The 6,096-nt window shown below is 42.8% G+C and overlaps 1 non-coding gene across 1 annotated transcript; it reads left to right on the top strand.

Moving 5' to 3' along the window:
• The first annotated feature begins 5,195 nt into the window (after nucleotides 1–5,195).
• Nucleotides 5,196–5,303, top strand: LOC118973946 (U6 spliceosomal RNA). The gene has a single exon (XR_005063502.2). It is a non-coding gene; the product is annotated as a U6 spliceosomal RNA (small nuclear RNA).
• The last annotated feature ends 793 nt before the right edge of the window (nucleotides 5,304–6,096 follow it).

The raw sequence follows: 6,096 nt of genomic DNA on the forward strand, positions 1-6,096 counted from the left end.
ATTCTTATAACTACCATCACTTTATTTTAACAAACATTATTTCCACTTCTAGTTATTTTTGGCCTTCTTAACTAAGATGTCTGAGGCTTTTGGACTACAGTTACCTGACTGGGAAGCCTGGCTCTGGAGATATCACAAACTCTCCCTAATCACCGATCGTTAGCATGGCAGGAGTGAAAATATTGTGAAACACTCGAACACATGACAGATGACATCTGATTGTAATTTACTTACAGCAGTAAATGAGAAACTTAATGAAACTAACATTTACTCAATGCCTACTTTGGGCCAAGGATTGTGTGTGTGATTTTATAGAGGTGTTTCCTCTAATGTTCCCAGCATTTTCTATGTAAAGCTATACTAATTACTCTCTTGAGTCTGTCCCACTTCTAAACACGTCTGCAGTGACTCTGCACACAGAGCTACTCTTTGTAGGTATTGCCTTGTCCCTAACCCCTCTTTGTCCCCCTCTTTCTCTATGTCTCTCTTTCTCTCTAAGCCTTACATTCTTCTTTTGATATTCATGAGCCTCCTTTCTTGCTTGTCTTCTTATCCCTCTCCTCTCTGCTAAGCTCTGAGAGCTCTGATGAAAGTCCATCTGTGATTGGTTCTTGAGAACACTTCCCCCCTAATGTTGGGTGCTTGGCCATCTCTTAAATTGTCACGTTAGTCATTTCTCACTGGCACAGAGAGACACAGAGGTTCCAAAAGCGACAGCTATCTCGTAGAATGCAGCATATGCTGCTTTACAAATTTGGCCACTGGTATTAGCTGAGTCATTTCCCACCCTTTTAGATGCCTGAGTTCTCCACTTCATTCCAGATTTCTCTTTTTTTTTAACAGTTGTAGGCATCCTTTATCACTCTGAGCCAATATCCACGTTCATCTTTTCTATTATGTTAATTAGCATAATTTTTTAACATCTTGTTCAAAGAGATTTAAATCAATGAAAGAACATTTTATTTGAATAGAATGTTAATGTTTCTCAGGAGCTTTTCCAAGTTGATTCTCACCTTACGCTGTGCTCTAGGCTAGGTGGGCATTATTCTTGTTCCTGAATATTTAAACTAAAGCAAGACAATGAAAATAAGTAACTTGTCATGGGTCACTTATCCCAACCTGCAATTATCTCTGTATTTTGCGTTTTCTCTCTCCTCCACTTCAGGAGAAACAGGACCACTTACATATAGTTCACTATTTTGTTCTCACTCTGTCCCATACCAAGCCCTGATAAATCAATAGTGTGCTATCGATTGGAATCTGGGGTTCCAGCCCAAAACTGCCACGCTGGGCAGCTGGTGTGCTGATAGGCTCGTCTTTGAGGCCTCAACTTGTATTTCCCTTCATCTGAGTTCATCCCAGATGACTGCCAGCAGCCCTGTTGCAGCATTTGCTTTTCATATGTGTAGCAGCCTCTTCTTCGATACTACTCCCAGCTGGAGGTGTTGATACTTTAACCTTCTTGATGCTGGGAGCTTCCGGACATTCCACCTCTTAAATATCCAGATGTTTTTCAACTAATCTGCATGAGCCTGTGGAAACCAATATTCTGTGGTCCGATACGCCCACAGGCAGAGACCCCTTCGCCTTATGCTCAGTCGTTAGGGCTTCCTGGGTGAGGTGTCTTCTGGGCCAGCCCCTGCATTGTTAATATTTTTGATTTCTTGTTTTCCTGGCTCTCCTGCTGTATCTCTGCTCTTCGTCTTTGAGGCAGCATGGGCCTTAATTCTCCAGGCCTGTCAATCCCTCCTCCACATTTAATATACATAAAAACATTAATGGAAACAATGGCCCCAAGATATAACAATCCTTGTTTCATTTATTGCCTTTTCATATTATAATGTGACTGTGCAAATAAATCGTTGGGAATCTGTTCTTTTCTGAAAGGGGCTTTAAAAACGGATCATTTTGCTCTCTTTCTTCCCTCAGCCTCTCCCTTGGGATTAATCAAGTTAATTGTCACCAGATTAAATTTGTCCATAATGTCAGTGGAGTTTTATTTTATTCCAGAATTTCCAATGTTTGCAATTATCGGGCACCTAGGAAACAAATCAGTACTTTGAAGAGCCCCAGTTCTGCATGGTTAATAGTCCTGTTAACAAACAGGCCAAGGACCTTTGGAGAAAAATCAGGCTTCCCACGAGAGTGGACTTTGCAGACCATTGCGTACAATTCCGGTTAGGCTCAGATTTGCAGAGTGATGGAAATTAAGAGTCAGTTAGACTGTGTATTTTGAAGAACAATCTTTTTGAAAGAGCAAAGCCCTTGGGATGACTTTTTCAGAGCTGGGAGTCCTCTGCCACTTCCCATGGACACACATGCTCTGCTCTCCCGGAGGTGGTCATTAGTGATGGTTTTATTAGGACCGTTGTGTCCTGGACTTGCCAACCCAAACCAGGTAAAGACGTGGTGCTGAGGAAGCTAGGAATTCAAAGATTATAAGGATGTGTGTTTTATGTAAACAAATAGGTGGAGAGGGAGAAAATTAGGGAATCCAAGTTTAGTTCAAGCTGAGTTTAGCTCTAGGTGTGGGGCCTCTGATTGGTCCATTCATGTGCTGAATGCCTCATCCTGGTTGTACCAAGGCACTGACTTTGTGCGGACATCACGAATCTTGATTCTTCCAATTGCTGGCTCTGTAAACTTGTTTGTGTTTCTTGTGAACCTTGTGTTTCTTTATGGACCTTTGTTTTCCTGTCCATGGAAAAGGGGTAGGAATCCCTCTCTGGTCGTCCTGCTCTAGGAATTAATTGACACAGTGTGGGTGTGGTACTTACACAGTGCTTGCACAGACTATAACACAGGAAAGGCATTAGTTATTTTTTGTTCTTGATGGTACTACTACTATGACTCATTTATTTATTTCCTTATTCATTCAACATGGTATTTATTGTCTCAGGCAACCTTGCAAGAGGCCATGAACATAGATCAAAATGATACCTAGTGTGTACCCTATGTGAGCTTGTGCTCTGGCAGGGAGCACAGATAAGGACATCCTGCAGTTATAGTTCAACAGTTAAGTGCCACAATGCAGGGGTAGATGGGAACTTTAACTGTCATCTCCCCTACACACTGAGCTTGCTGTTGGGAGGAAGCCTTCCCCTCCACCCAATGCCAGGCAGAGCATGGAGTGGCTGCTTTTACCTGCGCCTGGTTGCCCAAGGTGCGGTGGACCCCCAGCAGCGGGGGGTGCTGACTGTGCAGCCTCCACACATTGTCTGTTAGGTGCTGGGTCAGGTTCTCCTCTCAGAGTCCAGATTTCCTCTTTGTGCCTTGCTGCTAGCCGGTCGGGAAGCACCAGTCCCTAGGGAACATGTGTCACCACTCTGACAGCATCTGCCTCGGGAACAATGAGAAACCCAAAAAACCAGAATCTTCTAAGAATGTGTGTACAGCTCTTTTATGGACAGTTTGATAGTCATATCTGAGCCTGACCATAACCCTCTAAGAAACAGGCTAGGAAGAAAAGTTATTTGCCTTAAGTGAGATAACTAGTTTTGAGCAGAAACAAGACTAGAACCTGCCTGGGCCTCCGGACTCCTGGTAGGCGGCCCCTTCTGCCTGCTGGGTCTGCTTAGAGAGGTTACGGCAGAGCGGCACCACGCGTGAGGAATCAGGAAAATCGGTGTCATGGCAACTCCTGATAACAACATCTATTACCAAGTGCCTGAATTGCATCAGGTACTGTTCAAAGGTGTTGCACAGTATTAATTTATTAGAATCTTACAATGACACTAGGACCTAGATCCTTTGATGCCTATTTTATAAATAAAGTAATAGAGATATTAAATCATTGTCCATTATAAATCCAATACCCAGAACAAAGCTTACATCGTATTAGAGAATGAGTGAATGTTTGGATTCTGTGTATTTATCCTGATATCTCTTTAGTTCTCATTATTTTATTATTCCTTCTTTGTCTCCTGGGTCCTGACTACAGATACTGGGATATCAGGGCCAATGTTTGCTTCTGAGATCCACTCTTAGAGATCTGTGTCTGTGCTGCCTTGAGGTGGGGTATGACCTTGGAGGTCTCTTGATACCTGGCTCTCCCTGTATTACCTCCACGTAAGCCATCCCTGAGACCCAGGGTTTGGTAGGAATATAATATTCATTCATTATTTTCTATTCTCTTCCATTCCATTCTATTCAATAAAAATTATTCCTTGAGTACCTACTAAATATCTGGCACTATCCTAGGTGCTTGCAATACATCTGGAAACAAAAGCAATAAAAAATTCCCAACTACACAGAGTTTATATTTTGTGAGGGGACACACAATAAATACATAGAATAAGTAAATATATTTGATGAGATCTTAGAAAAGTAGCAAGAGAAAAAAAGAGCTCAGGGAAAGCTTGCAGGGTGGGGCGATAACAATTTTGAGCCTACTCGTTAATAGGTGCCTGTGAAGGTGACATTTGAGCAGAGACTTGAAAGAGGCGAGGAGGGGTTCAGCCATACATGATTCTGGGGGAAGAGTATTCCAAGCAGAGGGAAGAGGAAATAGTCAGTGAAAAGGTGCTAAAATATGAATACACACACACACACACGTATATGCACACATATGTTGTCTTTTAATGGTGTAACAGATTTTTATAATTGTGTGCCTGCCCCATCTCTCCCTCTAAGATTTCTCCAACACTTTGAAATATGAATTAAATTAACAAGTTTGAAATGGTAGAGCCTGTTCTGATTGATATTAAAACCCCACAAGGATGGACACTGCAGCCAGGAATGAGGCTTAGTCCACATGATAGTTACAGATTTGAACACATCAGAACTCAGAAATTGTCACAGTTATTAACACATTGCAGCCTTAGGGAAAGAGGTTTTCACACAGAGATCTGTTCAGGCCTGCCTCCCTCTATCTGCCCTGGGCAAAAGTCTGTTGGAACCTGGGTGTGTAGGGGACCAGGGAGGGCAAAGGGCAGGTGCCTCTGCTGGTGGGTCCCTGAGCCGGATTATTCCTTTTCACAGCCCGTCAGGGAGCCTAATTTCAGTCAGGGGGAATGACTGAGGGACAATACTGCCAGGGCTTCCCACGAGGGTTCTGTCACCCTGTGTTGTACAGTTTTGGTCTGTGTCTACTCTTGCCAAGTCTCTGAGTCCTTGAGTGTGGTATGAAGGAGGCTGAAGATACAGCAATGAAACGTACAATTTGTGTCCATTGTGAGTTTAAAAGATACTAAGGGGTGCTCACTTCGGCAGCACATATGCTAAAAATTGGAACAATACAGAGAAGATTAGCATGGCCCCTGTGCAAGGATGACACGCAAATTCGTCAAGTGTTCCATATTTAAAAAAAAAGATACTAAGGGAATAAGAATCAGTCATATAAAAATAGAAAACGACTGAGTTCTCAAATGAGGGTTTCTATAAGTCACTGGTATGGAGCTCGAGAAGAGAGAAATCCCCACGGGCCTGGGGCACCAAGGAAGGCTTCCTGGAGGTAGCAGGGACCTGAGTAACATGTTGGGGGGATGAGGTTAGTGAAAGAAGATCCTTCTGGTTAGATCAAGTGATTAGTCCAAAGAACCCTGATGAGGGGAACAGGCTGGAAAAGAAAGAAGCTTCAAGGTAATTTTGAAAGCCTCCGCTAGGCTTTAATAGGCCCTGACCCCATTCCCTATCTGCCATGCTGTTGATTGTTGTAACATAATCATTATCAACAGAACCAGTGAGGTGCGGCCTGATGGACAGAGATTAAAGTGTATTCGGGGATCTGCCTAAGTCTTAGCACCGTCAGTTCAACACCAGCTAACAATCATTTGCTGGCATTTGGTTTATTTGCTTGCACAATTAAGATTATTCACAGAATTTTGAGAATCAGTTGAAATAATTGTCATAGCTGCCTTGTGAACTACGAGCGAGGCACATCTGCCCTGCCGTCCTCCCTGGCATCATCTTGATTATGCTGCATGAGCTGTTGCCTTCCAGATGCTTCTCATTTACACTTGAGACAGTTGATAATCTGATTAATGAATTTACAAAAAATGTATGCAGGGTCCAATATTAAGCTAGAATGAGGCCAGATTGAATTGACAACAATTTATTATTTGCAAAGTGTGGGAGGGATTTTGCCTATGGCTTACT

This window comes from Manis javanica, chromosome 1 (assembly GCF_040802235.1).
Source record: "Manis javanica isolate MJ-LG chromosome 1, MJ_LKY, whole genome shotgun sequence".
Classification (NCBI taxonomy): Eukaryota; Metazoa; Chordata; class Mammalia; order Pholidota; family Manidae; genus Manis; species Manis javanica.